The sequence below is a fragment of the Dipodomys merriami genome, unplaced genomic scaffold, assembly GCF_024711535.1.
Source record: "Dipodomys merriami isolate MVZ:Mamm:240054 unplaced genomic scaffold, mDipMer1.0.p SCAF_9, whole genome shotgun sequence".
NCBI lineage: Eukaryota > Metazoa > Chordata > Mammalia > Rodentia > Heteromyidae > Dipodomys > Dipodomys merriami.
In genome coordinates this window covers 29,009,243-29,026,672 of record NW_027206512.1, presented here as the reverse complement: position 1 = coordinate 29,026,672, position 17,430 = coordinate 29,009,243, and positions in this window count along the sequence as shown.

Genomic DNA, 17,430 nt, shown 5'->3' with positions numbered 1-17,430 from the left:
GTATGTACTAAAACCTATAAATCATTTCAGAGATGGAAGAAATTAAGTTTCTCTCTTCTCTTTTTCATTTTCTTTATCTCTAATGCAAGATAAAAATTATGCCATCAGTCTCCATTTCCTTTCAAATACCCAAAAGACCTCTAATAATTCAAAAATATGTATTTTTCTGTGGAGGTCATATCTCCAAAATTTCCCTTGTTTAAAAATAAAAAATTAAATTAATTTGTTTCCACTTTCATTTAGTATAATTACAATAGTTCATCAATGGAAAATTAACATTTAAAAGCTGTGTACTTGGAAATGTCCTATATACAAGGTTGAAAATAATACCTTGGTGAATCAGTAAAAAATGTTGTGATTATAGAAGAAAATCTCATTAAGAAAAAAATTGACAATTATTATTTATTTTTTTATCCATCTTTTTTATTGTTGCCAACTTAAAAAAATGTGAAATTATTTAGATTTGTCTAATGGTTGGTGATACAGAGTACTTTTTTATTGTGAAAATACTGTACAGAGGGGTTACAATTACATGGACAAGATAATGAGTACATCTTATCAAGCAGTGTAGCCTCTTCCTTTGTTTCCCCTTCCCATCCCGATCTTCCTCCCCCCAACCCTCCTCCCTGCCCCTACCAAAGTTGTAAAGAATACTCAAACTGCTAAAGAGTATGTATTATTTAAGTGAGATCAAGTAGATTATGATCGGTGTCATCTATGTCCTTAATATGCCAGACCTGTAAAAAGCAGCAAATTCATCTGCTTAGATATTTTCATGAAGTTACTTGAAATTGTTAATTATACAGTAGTTGTCTTTCGAATATATCATAGAAACATCTGGCCTTTATTGCTTCTTTATAAGCAGAATGTCTAATCAACATAAATATCTAATGTCACAATTATATGAGGTTATACTTTTCCCCCCACAAAGCAATGGAGTATCAGGCATAATCCTGTGGGTAATCTATTCACTGAAAATAGAGAAGCACACAGAATTTAAATGGAAAGTATGACAGTATTATAAAAGACATTCTTTTAGTCCTCTGATATGATAATTTAATAATTCAACACTAGTGAGATGACATATTGGTATATTTCTTCTCAGTACGGCTGCTTCTCATCACACCACAATGCCAGTATTAAATCATCTTCTTCTTGGTGGTAGAAGAACTTTCATTTGAACAGTGCTTTATGACTTACAAAGAGCACTTTCATCCATTATGCTTTCTGTGTCCGGAATAATTCTGTTAGAAGTCAGATAACTCATAGTTTTAAAAAAATGAAGAAATAATGGTCCAAAAAAGACTTGTAGCCTAGTTACAACAGCTTAATACCTACCTAACCTTGAATCCTGTGAATGAACCCTTGCACTCATATTTACTGCACTAAATTAAACTCAAGGAAAATGTTCTATAAATTAAAAAATCAAATGACCAAGTATCATATTTTCTCAAGGATATTAATAAGCATTCAGTATTTATATTAATTTTTAAGATGAAATAGATGTAAATAATTTTATGCAATGGCAAAGTCTCCAGGAAAATAGTACAAGATTCAGATCCATGAATATATAGACATTATTTAACAACTTTCTTCTCTGTTTTTTTTTTAACCAGAGGGGAAATTCCATGCCTCACTTATCTACTACATTGAGTTTTCAAAGAAAATTTGTACTCTTATTTAAATCAGTCACTGCTATTTGGTTGTCAGGAGGCTTAAAATCGGATGCTGGTGGCTCAGACCTATAACTCTGTCTACTCAGGAAGCTGGGATCCAGACCATCTAGGTTTAAATCTAAGCAGATTAATCACCAGATAAAAATATTTTGTAATCCTAATTTATTTCCTAAAGTTTGTTAAGTGCATACAGTTAAGTTTATGTTTTTTTTAATTTCTTGAGCTATTCACAAGGTCACTTATTTGTTATAATAAAATGACAATAAGTACTGTTGTATAAATACATTTTAAATGACTTTAGAATATAAACATACTTTTCAAACATTCAAATATAATGTTGTACACAGTCTTGGAAGAAAACTATAATCATTTGACTAAATAAAATCTTATCAATTCAGTACATTGGGCTTGTATCTTATAGTAAAGTTCAGAAATTGAGATGGTATAATAAATACAGATATTTATTTTAGTATGCTAGAGCATTTTGTTAACGTCATTTAAAAATTTTCAATTGATTAAAATGAAATCTTAGCAGATGTGGTTAATAGATTTGTAGTTTGAAGCAATATGTAGGTCAGTGTCTGTGGAATAATTTGTTAGAAATGCACTCACTAAGAAACCGAATTTGGGTAAAACAACATTGAGATTCCACCTTACCCCAGTTAGAATGGCTATAATCAAGAACTCTAATAACAGATGCTGGAGGGGATGTGGACAGAAGGGAACCTTACTGCATTACTGGTGGCAGTATAAACTTGTTCAACCACTTTGGAAAGCAGTATGGAGGTTCCTTAAAGGACTCCACATAGAGCTCCCCTATGACCCAGCAATTCCACTTTTGGGCATTTACCCAAATGATCACAAACAAGACCATACTAAAGCTACCAGCACAACTATGTTTATTGCAGCATTATTCATCATAGCTAAAATATGGAACCAACCAAGATGCTCCTCAGTAGATGAATGGATCAAGAAAATGTGGTACTTACACACAATGGAACGACACCGCCTCATTTATTAGGAAATGGAAAGACTTGGAAAAAAATTTATTAAGTGGAGTTACTCAGTCCCAAAGAAACATAGGTCCCATGGCTTCCCTTATTTGCAATAGTTCGTATACATATAGGATAATCTTAACAGATTAGCTGAAAAGGTCAAAAACCATGTACAAATGACTATATAAGATGATGCTAAGTGAACTGAACCCCAAGATATGGACACAAGAGGTCTGCCTTTAGTGTGATTGTTTTAAATGTACCCTGTGAATTTATTTTGTTGTTGTTTTATTTGTATGTTCTCTTCCTTATGGCATACCCCCTGCTGTCACCGTACTTGATTTTGATACTCTGCATCTTGCATATACAGATATACAAGGGAAGTGGGATAACACAATGCTGAAACAAGGACACAGGATGACTCATTGCAACAAGGACCCACAGGACAGTATATTGGAAATGAACTTTACAACTACAGGTGGCCAGGGGGTTGAGGAGGGGTAGGAGTGTAGGAGATGGGGGAGGGGAGGGATAGTGGGAAAACAAGGAAAGGAAGGGCTACAATGATAGACAAGTAATGTACTCCTTGCCTCCACCATGTAACTGTCACTCTTCTCTACACATCTTTACAATATAATATTTTTTTAAAAAAGAAACTGAATTTGGGAAAACAATATTATTGGATATTATATACTAAATAGCAATAATGATACGTTGCTAAGATCAGAATTTTCACTAAAATATTTAAAACTCTTAACCAAATATGTAGCTCATTCAAAACTTGGCAATGATTCTGGGAACTGTGCTGAAGATATAAATATTGACATATTAGTGTATGTTGTTGATGCTAAACAAAATTGTTAAATATGAAAAAGCTACTTTTTGGGTAATGATTTCTAGTAATACAAAAATATACTATTTTAATATCTAATCTTGACTTCTAGTACTTAATTCTAACTTCAACTAGTTCAATATTTAAATATTTTTAGACATTTGCTGAGAACCCGTTAACATGACTCTTAGCTGCACACAAATTTGTTTACATTCCACTTACAAATAAATGTTTTCTTAATATAGTTTTTAATTGTTATGTGATGTATGAACAATCAATGTTCTAGGAACCAAAGTCAGATTCAAAGCCTCACTTTAAAACTGAATTAATGTCTGGAAAGTTCTATGAGAAAATACACTTACTTGATTAAAAATGTCCTTACTTGTGATGTTTCCAGTATCCCAAAAATATAAGCCTGGTCTGACAACTTGATGTCTATATCTTCTTCTGCAGTTGTTTCCTGCAGTCAGGCAGTAATCATTTCAATGTCTCAATTTGTTTCAGTAGTGGTTCTTCCTTTTATGTTTACAGAGAGGAAAAAAATAATACATATTGTTTTATGCTCATCACAGGTTGATTTTATGCAATTAAAATTCAATCTGCTTTAAAATAATCTGCTGAAGTAAATGAATCACCCATCCATTCTTATATTGCTTGGAAGCCATGATACTGCTATCCAGTCACTTTAACTCCAAGGTTTCTTTATTATTCAGGACTGTTTAACAAGTCCTGGGTTTGCATTTGAATCCAGTGTAAAATAAAATAAAATAATACAACAGATGTAAACAACCCACCATCTTCCATTCATGCTCTTGGCGTGGGGACAGGTATAGGTGAACTCATAGAAGATGTCTTATATGGAAGCGTAGCTCATCAGGAAAAGCAGAAGACTTGGTATCTTTGCAGCCCATGGGTTTTTCTATTTAGGTTAAAATTTGAAGAAACTCCTGTATAAACACAACTGTGAATATCTTTAAATATTTGAGTTACAGTTATATAACAGATTATTAAACTCGACCAATCCAAGTATCCTTCTCCTACAGGAAAATTGGATATGAAAAATATAGTGTCTCATTCTCAGGTCTCATGGTACTTCCTCATAAATAATCTTGCAATAAGATCTAAATAGCTGTTAAGATTCTCACCTTGCCCAACAATTTCTGTTATGTTTATTCAACTACTGCTAGAATTAACTTCATTCAAAATTGCTACTTAATCTTTTTTCTAGATAAGATCGCACTGGCTTCCATCCTCACCAACGAAAGTTTTTTTTAATTATACATTGTCATTACACTTAGACAATGCACATACATTATTCACTAAAAAATTGACAATTTACACATGAAATAATTCTGAATTTTGTTGGCATTCTTAAGTTTAATCTACATATGAATTGTAAATTTTACATACATTATAATTCACAAAATATAATCTAATGTGTTTATATTAATTTATGATTTAAATCTTTTTTGTGAATTGTTTCCCCTCAATTTTATTAATATATCACTGATTTACTCTTAATTTTCTTACTATTCCAATATATCAATAAATCTACACATACATATAGTATATATATGCAAATATTTTCTTATAGAAATCATTAATGGAGAGTCCAATTTGATATCATTCACAACTCACTTGTTTGTGTGTGTGTGTGTGTGTGTGTGTGTGTGTGTGTGTGTGTGTGTGTGTGTGTGTGTGTGTGTGTGTGTGTGTGTGTTGTTCTCTGTGCTTGAACTCAGGACCTCAGTACTTTCTCCATGCTTTGTTGCTCTGGCTTTTAAGTTGTTAGTGATCAGAATGTAACAGATTTTCTTTCTGGGTCTGGCTTTGAAATACAATCTTCAGATGATACATGACAATTGCAACTCAATCTTGTTTTCTTGTTTTTTATTTTTTATTTTTTGTTTTCTTTTTCCAGTTCTCGATCTTGAACTCAGGGGCGGGGCACTGTCCCTGAGCTTCTTTTGCTCAGCGCCACTTCTGGCATTTTCCGTTCAAGTAGTACTGAGGAATTGAATCCAGTGCTTCATGAATGCTAGGCAAGCACTCTACCACTAAGCCAACATAACCAGCCCTTGCATTTCAATCTTAAACACAAATTCCAAGAACTGCTACTTCGTGTACACAAAATAAAATTATTTCTTAACGTGTATACACACACAAAGAATTACTTTGAGAGCTTCTAATGAAGAATATCTTTTCAATTTGTGGATCAGGATTTTTTGTTCTTTAAACATCTCATGTTGCCGGGCATTGGCGGCTCATGGTGGTAATCCTAGGTATTCAGGAAGCTGAGATATGAGAATTGTAGTTGGAAGCCAGACTAATTAGAAAAGTCCCCATCAGACTTTTATCTCCAATTACCTACTGGAAAAAAAAATGTAGTGGTACTGTAGCTTAAGTGGTAGAGCACTAGCCTTGAGCACACACACACACACACACACACACACACACACACACACACACACACACACACACACACACACACACACACACACACACACTCAATTTTATGGAGGATTCATGTCCAGCAAAAGTAGAGAACATTGGAAACAGTCCTGTACTTCCAAACCAAGGATTTACAAAACTTTCTAGTTTTCAGTTTCCAACAGACACACTGTTAGAAAAATATGGAACAGTATGATCCTCAACATACATACATTGCTCACAGAGTTCTTTATTTCTTGATATACTTGAAGCTCCTTTAAAATTTTAATCTCTTCCTGTTCTAGAATACAATGTTCTACCATCATCATAGAAGGAAAGTCCATTTCCACTTCCTGTATTTTAAATACAGTCAAGAGGGATTTAATAACAATATACATTTATGTTTGAATGAAAGTAATATAAATTCAGTCTAAAGGAGAATAATAGAATCAGCTAGCTACCATGCATGTTCAAATCCGTTATTTTATCTAAGAGCCCTGTTCTTTAATCATGTAGAAAATTTTTCTAGCACTCAAAATCTTCTACTTCTCTTTAAACTGCATCACACCGAGGGAACAGTTGTACTTTTCCAAGTATTGAGACTGAAAATATTAATCAACTGATATAAAATAATTTATTTTATACTCTGAAATCACTAAACATAAATTCTAATCATTTTATGCTACATAGCATTTAAAAACTAATGACAATTTCTCCTTCTTTTTAGCTGCCTAAAAGTAAGATATGTAAGTGCACTAGAGGAAAATATAAATCAACTATTTTATTTTTTTGCAGTATTTAGATAGCATGAAATTTCAAAAGGATTTAGGTTTTTAAGTTGGGTTGTGTCCTCATATATGAATTATTGAATTTTTTAGGTTTCTAAATCAAAAACTCCTAATGCAATTTGGTGAATTCTAAGTAAATTTATAATTTAATTTAACAATAATGCTACAATAATGCCTATGGCTTATGTTGCATAAAATTATTTAAGTATAAAGTAAACAGTAAGAAATGAGAAATATATCTTAAGTATAGAAAAGTTTATTCAAATTGATAGTGCCTAACAAGATAAAATAAACATGATCCTATTGTATTGAAGATTTAGTTAGTCAGTGCTCAATTAGGCTTTCAATGTTCCTCAAGTTTACATTCCTGCCAACAGTGTCATGGAGTTCTATTTTGGCCACATTCACGCCACCCTTTGTTATTGTTAGCTTTCTAGTTGATGGACATTCTAATTGGTGTGAGATGGAAGTCAGACACAGAGAAACACAGGTTACATGATTTCCCTCACTGTGGCAACAGAATGTGCTTATTAATCTATAAATAAACATACTGGGTTACACTTAAATAGTTATAAATGAATTAACAGAAGTATAACAGAATCTATGGAAAATGAAAATACTGTAATACTTCAGAAAGAGTAAATCAAAATCTAACAAAATAAGTACTGGAAAATGGATACTTTCAATGTTGGGGGGCAGGCAAAAAGAAAGGGGCAGAAAATGAATGGGACAAATGCGTAGAATGCAGTCAAGAATGCATTATAACCACAGAACTGAGGAAAATAAGGGAAAGGGTAAGTGAAAGGCAAGGAAGGGGGAGGAGGGTGAAGATGTTAAAGAGATAACAAAATTCATTATGTGAATAAATTGCTTCGTTAAATGGGAAAAATCCATAAATAACCTAAAAATTAAGAAAAATGAGGGAAGGGATGGGGTGGAGGGGTGGGTAAGAATATTAAAAGGGGAGATATTGATAAAGAGGTGCTATATTCACCAGCTTCTCTGTTGAATTACAGCAAAGAAAACTCAAAGAAAATACAAATATATTTTAAAGTAAACTAACTATATTTTGTTTTACTGTTGCTTTAGTTTACTTGTATTTTTTCAGTTCTCATCAAATATCAGTTATGTTTTGTATGACTTTATAGTTAACATTTTAAATCAAAACACCTCCTTAATATTAATTGAATGCTGTTTTATTTATTTATTAACTTTTACCCTTTCTACTGTAACCTTCTCTTAAATAAACAGTAAGTGTCCATTGATATATTGGTATTCCTTTATTTTTCACAATTATATTGTGGCATGTTTTAAGAAAAAAACTGCTGAATACCCCCAGTGAATTATTAAAGTACCAAATTCCTCTTGTAAAGAGAGAGCTATACATTTCTTACCAATATTGTATATCACCATGTTATAACAGAATGACATTAATACAAACATTTAATGTCAGTAACTACCAATATTTATTAACTATGTCTTCATACATAATTCAATAACCTAGAAATGAAATACTGAACAGCAACATATCAAATGTTAGAAATACAATTTAATAATATTAATATTGTTCTAGTTGCATACAATAATGCATGCTTAATGATGAACTGTTGACAAATATCATCATAAATATTATTATTTAGTTCACATTGATATAAATATTGAAAAGATTATGGCCTCCCTATTCATATACTGAAGTATTATCTCTCCAGTGTGTGGTATTAAGAATTAAGACTTATGGGAAATAATTAAATCATGAAAGTGTGATCCTTATCCATGATATTAGAGTCCTAATTTATGTTAATTTATCTTCTATTTTAACACCTTTATCAAACATATATTGAATGTGAATATTTGGAAGATATACTTTTACTATGTATAAATATGCAAGATAATCTATAAACATATATATAAATGCATATAAAAGGCTTAATATTTTTATTTTCAAAGTTTAATATACTCATTAATGTAATGAATGTATACATATCAGTACCTTAAGGCCTTTAAATATTACTTTATATGAACACCTTGTACCTGAACAAAAAGGCAGGGGTTGGCTAGAGTAGCTGGATGTTTCCCTATTAGGGATGTTTCATGCCCAGTCTTGGAAGTAGAGAAGAATAACCAAGAAGATAAGGTGACAGGGTTAGGTCAAGTTGTAAGTGATCATGAATGATAGAAGAATATAAGTGAGCTCTTCCCATGGCTGAATTCACTTCGGTCAGAGTAGACTTATTTGAATGTCTTTGGAGGGGTATTCAAAGTTCTTCACTTGTTGACAGGTATAATGGGAAGGGTTGGTACTTCTTGACTCTTTAGACTGGTTCTTGGCTTGACTATGGAAGTTATCTAACTGGTACTGTTGATACCTTGATCAATGTAGGAGTAGCGATCAGAAGAGAATAGAAACCCTTCCATAGGAATTACATTTGGCCATAGGAGATCCTTCTGGTTTTTAATGAATATCCTCCAGGCTCCTTAGTTTAGATAGGAGCTGTTGATATCTAGTCCCCATATATTGTCCATATTGGACTATTCAGACTTATACTGGCTTCAGGCTCTTTATATGCAGTTTTAGTGTAAAAAGGAATGCCTGTTTGAAAAAAGGGTCACTCACAGAAGATTTTAGAAGGACCCAAACAGTCATCTTTTCTGTTTTTCTTTAAGTTTTGCTTACTGTCATCACATTTAAAAACTAATTTAAGTAAACATTTTGTTTTTTCCCTTTCCATCCCCTAATTATACTGACATAAAATTCAGTGAAAACAGGGGTCATACCGTGGTGGAGGGACATACAAAGCAACAAAAAAAAAATCACCTGGTTCCTTATAAATATGTTAGAAACAATAGCAAGCAGAAAAAAAACCACTTGTGTACCTATCTCGGGGTTCATTTCGATTAATTTCAGCTTATCTGGTCATATGTGCATAGCTTTTGACCATTTCTACTTGTCCCAGACATATATTAGCTATTGCAAATAAGGGAAACCATGGAACCTATGTTTCTTTGGGCCTGGCTTACTTCACTTAATATAATTTTTTTCAAGTCTTTCCATTTCCTAAAATAGGGAGGATGTCATGCTTTCTGAATGTTTAAATAAGGATACAGGTTGACCCAATGTAACAATGACATATACAAGAACTATGTTGAAAAACGAACTTTACAATTTCCGGGGGAGGGGTGGTGGTGGTGGAGAGTGTAGTGTGGAGGTAGGAGGGAAGGGATGATAGGGGAAAACAAAGGAGGAGGCAACAATGCTTGATAAGATGTACTCATTACCTTGCTCATGTAACTGTAACCCCTCTGTACAGTACTTTCACAATTAAAAAAACTTACTAAAAAAAGAATTCTTATTCCTAATTCTCATGACAGAAAGAAAGAAAGAAAGGAAGAAAGAAAGAAAACTTGCTTCAGTGTTCTAATGATATAATCTAAGAAAAAATACTACTTTATGACCGTGGACTATTGAAACTGTTTGAAAGTAGCAAGATCGTAACTTGCACATATTTAATGAAATTTCTTTGTCAAAGGTTTGAGTTTATCTTTTGCATGCAGCCATCTGCTGGAAAAGTTTTCATTGTCAGTCATACATTAAGATACCCTACTCGATAATCTTTTTGCTTTAGTAACTTTAGCAAGGGCTGGTATAAGTAGCACCATTTTCCTTTTTAACATTTTCTTCTTTGTCTTTGAGGAATGTGGTCTGAAAGTATGGGTCAAATTTAAGCAAAAATGTAGTGTATGCATTTGATCTTACTTGGAAATCTATATGTTTATATTTCTTTTGTCTAGTAGGTAATGTTCTAGCCTTTTAATATGCTGTTTAATTTATTTCATAGAAGATTTATTTTATAGAATGTCAATAATGAAAATTGTACAATTTTTCAAGGCAAATAAAAAATGAGTTAGTAAAGAAAAATGCTATGGTTTTTTTTGTTTTGTTTTGTCAGTTGTGGGGCTTGAACAGAAGACCTAGGTGCTGTCCCAGAGCTACTTTGTGGTCAAGGCTAACACTCTACCACTTGAGCCACAGTGTTACTTTCAGTTTTTTGTTTTTTTTTTTTTGGTCGGTCGTGGGGCTTGAACTCTGGGCCTGGGCACTGTCCCTCAGCTCTTCAGCTCAAGGCAAGCGCTCTACCACTTGAGCTACAACACCACTTCCTTACTTTCAGTTTTTGAATTGTTAACTGGAGATAAGATTCTCACGAGTTGGCTTTGGACCATGATCCTTGGATCTCAGGCTCCTGGAGCAGCTAAGCTTACAGGCGTGAGCCACCAGAGGCTGGTAAGAAAAGCATTTATTTAACAAATAACATACTTGTTAATTTTTCTTTTCAAATTTGAAAATATATTAAAGAATAGTGAAAAGTAGATGACAAAAGTGTTGAAAGAGTTATGCTTAGGATTTTGAAGCAAGTTTATGATAATGATTGTGCTTGGCCAAGTAATACCCCACAAGATGTTAATTACCAATATGTAATTAAATATAACTATTGATTGCCACTGAGACTCTGTCCCACTCCAGAATTGACCTAAGTATGCTCATATGTTAGCAGTGGTTTTAGAATCCTGAGTTATACGTTCCAGGGTATTCTGTGAAATTGCTCAATTTATTACTTTATGACAAAGTCATTCAGAAATCAAAATTCAATGTGTCTATGTACCTCTGTGGGATGGACAGCTTTTTCATGACGAAGCAATGGATGGAAAAAGGGAGATCAGTTTTAGTAGGCTGGCTACACATGGTAGGTGCTGGTGTTTCGGATCCTTCCTCAGGGTGTCTAGGAACCTATTTTATGGACTCTGAAAACATGTTGTAGCCGGGCACCCGTGGCTCACTCCTATAATCCTAGCTACTCAGGAGGCTAGATCTGAGGATCATGGTTCAAAGCCAGCTGGGGCAGGAAAGTCCGAGAGTCTCTTATCTCCAATAAACCACTAGAAAACTGGAAGTGGTGCTGTGGCTCAAGCAGTAGTGCGCTCGTCTTGAGCTGTAGAGCGCAGGGAAAGCGCCCAGGCGAGAGTTCAAACCCCACGACTGAACATGTTGTAATGAGGGGACTTGCAGCAGGGCTTCCCTTGGTCTATTTTTTGGCAGAATCTGGTTCATGTAAAGAACCATAAAAGGTTAGATACATGAGGCTTCAAACAATTTGGCTGTTTCTGGCAAAAATAATTAAAGCTGTGAGATTAGATGTTTCTCATGTCTAAAGTCCGACTGAATGATCAACACTGTCATACTCCAACCCCTTTGTTGTTAAATTTATTGTTGCAAATTTTGGTGTCCTCTACAATGCAATTTAAAAGGACCAGAGCATGTGCCCCTATTATACGTTGTAGGCAGGTGGACAGTTGAAGAGTAGCAAAAATGAGCTCATGTAGATGAACAAAGTGGATCTTTTTTGTCCTTGGTATTGATCTACTCACAGAAAGTCAAAGCGTGGTCATGCAGGGCTTTTATGTAAAGTATGAAAATGCCAGTCATTTAAAGATAGATGTAGACCCCCTGTAGAAGGGTATTTATTAATGAGAAGCTTAGCATGTTATATCCGAAATATTGAAGAAGAGGGTGTGGGATGTGGACACATACTCGTTCCCTTTTATGTCTAAGATGTCTTCTAGTAACATATCCTATTGTTTATAGATTGGTTACAAAATAATCTATAAATATTCAGCTATGACAATTGCTACAAGCAATTATTAATAAATTAGGATATGTAGGTGGGATGTGCATAAGATTCAGAGAATATAGAATATAGGTTTGACTCCTTGTGTAGCTATATTTTTACATTTTAATTTTCCATGACTACATATTAATACTGTCTTAATTAACTGACTCTTGTCACTTATAGTCTCACGTTTTCTTTTAGACTAATATAAACACAATTGTAAATGTATCCTTGTATGTTCATGAAAACTACAACTGGTTATTGACAATAGACTTTTTAAATATAATTCAGGTTTTCAAGAAAGAATAATAAACGAATATTTCATTTGAACTCAATTAGATATTACAACTATTTCCTCCAGAAGAATTTTTTCTATGAATTATAAAATCTCATTCTAAAGAAAAGAAATGCTTCCAATGACTGTTTCAGAACAAAAACAGTATTTAAATTAGAAATATGAGTGTAACCTTGATCTTGTCATCATCATACTACCTGACATTACTGTCTACTGCTGGTGTTCCCTCTCTCTGAAGCTGTTATTTAGACACTTACTTCCTTGAATTTTACTCAGATTGTGTAAAATATATTATTCAGATTGGGAAAATTATATTACTCTAATGTGGTGTGTCATATTATCAAGAGAACTTAGAGTCATAGATGAATAAGTCGTAACTTTAAACACAAGGAGAAACATCATTACAGGCTTCACTGGTGCACAGCCCATTTATTTAACACCTTGATTTCTCTGCTTCCATGAGGCTTGTTCAGGAGAAATTTCAGTGCTTCCAGTTTCACCTGGTGAGCAGCTAATAACTCAATGTAGTGATAAATGGGTTATTTCCCTTGTTGATTTCAATTGTACCTTGCAGTTGTGTTTGTCACATATTTCTACATAAAGGAATACAATTTCACCCAGTGACCAAACCATACAATCTAAGTTTTTCCAAATTCCCATTTGCATTACTTTCTTTCAAAACACATACATTCTTTCAAAATCATCTGCATGCCTATTGGTGCATTTGCAGATTCATTTAACATTATTTTTAGTTCTTGCTTAGCTTCACTATACAATTCATTCAGGGAAGACTATGCTCTAAGGTATCAATAATCCATTTAATTAAATTAATTTAGGTATTATCTTTAAGGATATTTCAGGATATCTAATAATTGTGAGGCTCAGCCTTTAGTCATCCCCACTATTTTGATGTCATGAAGATAAATGTTTGTATCAATAAAAATCGTGTGATTAATGTCATTGTTATTCCCCCATAATTAATTAACTACATCAGCCAGTCTTCATAAAGAAAAGACTTGGTTTACAACTCTGCTTAGATATTAATGATATACTTTCTTTCCAGATATAAGAAAACTGAAATATTTTTGAAGAAACAAAACAGTAAAAACTGATCTGCTTAATGTAGAAAAATGGAATTAATCTTAAAGAAGCAAACATTTGTAACATTACATTTTCTAGTAATCATTGTAGTCAGTGAAGAAATGTGAATTGCCATGTGATTTGCATTAGAATTTTGATATAAATTAATTAGTGTTGAATTCATTTATTTATTCACTAATTGATGTATCTTATTTTCTTCCATTTGAAACAAGCTCCCAGGGGAATATAATCTTATACAGTACAAAATAAATGTGTTGGAAATCAGGTGTGCAAACCACTCAAATGTTCATTCTTGTTACTGAAAGATGGCAAAAATCAAATATATTTAACAAGCATACAAGGTAGACTCATTTGAGATGAATAAAGACAGGATTTCTATAACATTTCATGTTCTTAAAAATCATTCTGATGCTGGGTGCTGATGGCTGACATCTGCTATACTGGCTACTCAGTAGACTGAGATCCAAGGATTAAGATTAAAAGCTAGCCCTGGACTGGAAAGTCTATGAGATTCTTATCTTCAATTAACCACCAAAAACCCAAAGTGGAGCTGTGGCTTATGTGGTAGAATGCTGACCTTGAACAAAATAAGCTCATAGACAGTGCCCAGGCACTGAGTTCAAGTCTCAGGGCCAACATAAAACCAAACAAAAAATATCAGATTGTTTTTAGTTTATACTCAGTAATGTGTGCATTTGTGTGCTTTCTTTACAATTTTCTCTCAAGTACATTCCCATTGCAAAGATGAAATATAATTTCTTCAGCAAAATGATTCACCTTATGGATTTATGAGGAAAAAACATACCTATTTTCCTTTCAAAGCTCTTCCTCTGGAGTCTAGTACTTATGCTTAGTTCAGTGTTGACTATTCATCTGAAGCGAGCTTCTGATATAGTAGGGTTGATAGTTCTGCATTACTGCACCCCACATTTTATTGGTTGAAAAGGGGTCTCACAAACTTTTTCCCCATGTTTTCCTTGAACCTTGGTCTTCTGATTTCATTAGGCTGAATAAGCAGGGTTAGAAATACAAGCCCCAGTCTCAGACACTTTTCAATATTTATTCAGTAGTTATAATACCATTATGTTTCGTTAATCACTATATAGTGTTATGAAAGTTTCTTTTTTCCTCAAAATCAATATATTGATATTGTACACCCCAGATCCTTAGATAACATTTCAAGAGGGACTCAAAAAAAATTGGGTTTCAATAGTTGTGGTGGTAAACACCTATATTCACATCATTTAGAAAGTGGAAGATCTCTAGCTAGAGGCCATATGGGCTATACTGTACAAATCTTACTTGATATATAAGAATGAGTGGGAGAAAATCCAAGCCAAACAAAACAGAAAGATAATTCACTTAAGAGGAGGTTATGAGAGTGGGGCTTCTCCAGTGGAGATTAACATTCTCTTTATCCTGCAAGACCCAAGGAAGTAGCTGCCATCTTCAAACCAGGAAGAAAAAAACAAAAACTTTACATTCCATTGTTTACATATCTGCAAAATTTCTATATATTGGAATTTCAATGTACATGCTAGCAGTTCAGGGTGTTATAGAAAGAACGGTTTGGGGAGCACCAATTATGTCCTCATGAATCAGAATTAAAAGCTTGCAGAAGGGCTGCATAGAACAAGCTAAGTCCTTTGCCTTTTGCCATGGATGATGTAGTAATAGGAGCCACCTTGAAAGAGTCAGCCCTCAGCTGACCTTGAATTTCCTGGCACCATGTTCTTAGACTTCCTACATCCCAGAACTGTGATAATTGTACATTTCTATCATTTATGACTTACCTTATTTATGATATTTTATTAAAGCATTATGATACCACTAAAAACCTTTTCTGAAACTTGACTATTTTAGTAACCTGATATTGGATGACTAGCCTCTAGAACTGAAGACAGAAATCCTTTGCTGTTTGATTTCAAAGAGTCTATGGGATTCTTTAGTATCTTCTGTAGAAAACGGAATACATTTTAGAATTATTGTATACACACATATGACTTTGGTAACAATTAAAATAGGCCTATATATCTTTGGGGAGAGAATTGAAATCCTATGTTGAATCCAAACATCTGTAAACATAATAGGTCTCTTCATGTCTTCAGCTCTTTCATCAATGTTTTATAGTTTTCTGAATAAACTATCATAAATATTCAATTGAGGTTATATTGAAGTAAATTTTTGAGTGAATACATATCACGTTATTGTTTTCCATGTGTACATGTTCAGTGGTGATGTCTGTTTATGCAAGCGAGTTTTGTATTACGTGTATCTTACATCACTCACTCTCTCCAAACTTGCTGTTTACTTTACATTTTACAATTTAGGTAATTGTTGACCTGTCAGAACTCAAGCCTGTCATTTATGATTTCATTTGTGTTTAGTTATTTTATTCCTGGTTGAAGGAAATAAATAATAATAGAATCTTAACAATGTTTATATGAGTCATAGGAAGGCAATATAAATTAAGCAGAAAGATAAGAAGGAGAATGTTATGCAGATCTACCAGTGCCTCCATGATTTCCTCAAGCATGATCATATTAGTCTTATCATGAAATAAATCTAGGTAAATTCCAATTAATATGACCTCTATCTAATACAGGACCAATTTTCCTCAACAGTCTCAAGACCATCAACACACACACACACACACACACACACACACACACACACACACACACACACACACACATCTTTCAAAACCTTTCCTGGAGATGCTGGAACATATTTAAACAGGTAACAATTAAGGATATCTAAGAAAATTGTCTGCTTTATTTAATAATATTGTATAAAGAGTAATGTTTTGTTTCAACAAAATGTGTGATATTAATGCCACAGGAAACTGAGTGCAGAATATCTGAGGAAATCCATATATAGAAAATATTATATACATATATGTATCTTATATAATCTTGGTGGACATATGGAGTGAACATATTCAGGAGAGAATTGTATTGTATTTAGGGAAGGAATTGTTGGATGCTTCTGTAATAATCCACACCACTGAGGGTATACCCTGCCCTAAGAATTATCAATAAAGATAGAAAATTGAAGAATTTTTTAGAATAATGAAAACTATTGGTCTGGGCAAAATGATTAAATATCAAAATGTCAGAGATTATCACTTGGGTTCAATAAATAGAGAGTAATAATGACAAAACAGAAAGTCATTGGGCTAGGGAGATGCAGTGAGTTTCGTTTAAGATTGCCTCTCAATGTTCATGAATAGTTATGTAATATTTTATTGAAAGGCATGTATGAATTATGAGATCCATATAAAAATACATGCATTCAAACATCTGCAACAGAGTGAGGAAAGTAAAGCTATATGCATTGATGAATTTGGACAAGGTCATTGCTTCTGTAGTTTACTTGCATTGAGGTTGTCTTGGTCATAATCACAGACTCAAATGATAAATGGCTTTCAAAAGCTGTTTTCTCCTTTGAAAGTGTTTGTCATAATTCCTAGGGTTGTTTCCTATTCAAGTGTGTATACATGGTCTTAATATTGTAAGCCTTTAAATGACAAAAAGGTAAGTTGATATAGCAGAAGTACTAGAGTAAATAAGTAAATAAGTACTGGAAAATGGAATTTTATTATTATTGTTATCATCATCATTTTGTGTGCCATTCAAGTACTGGGA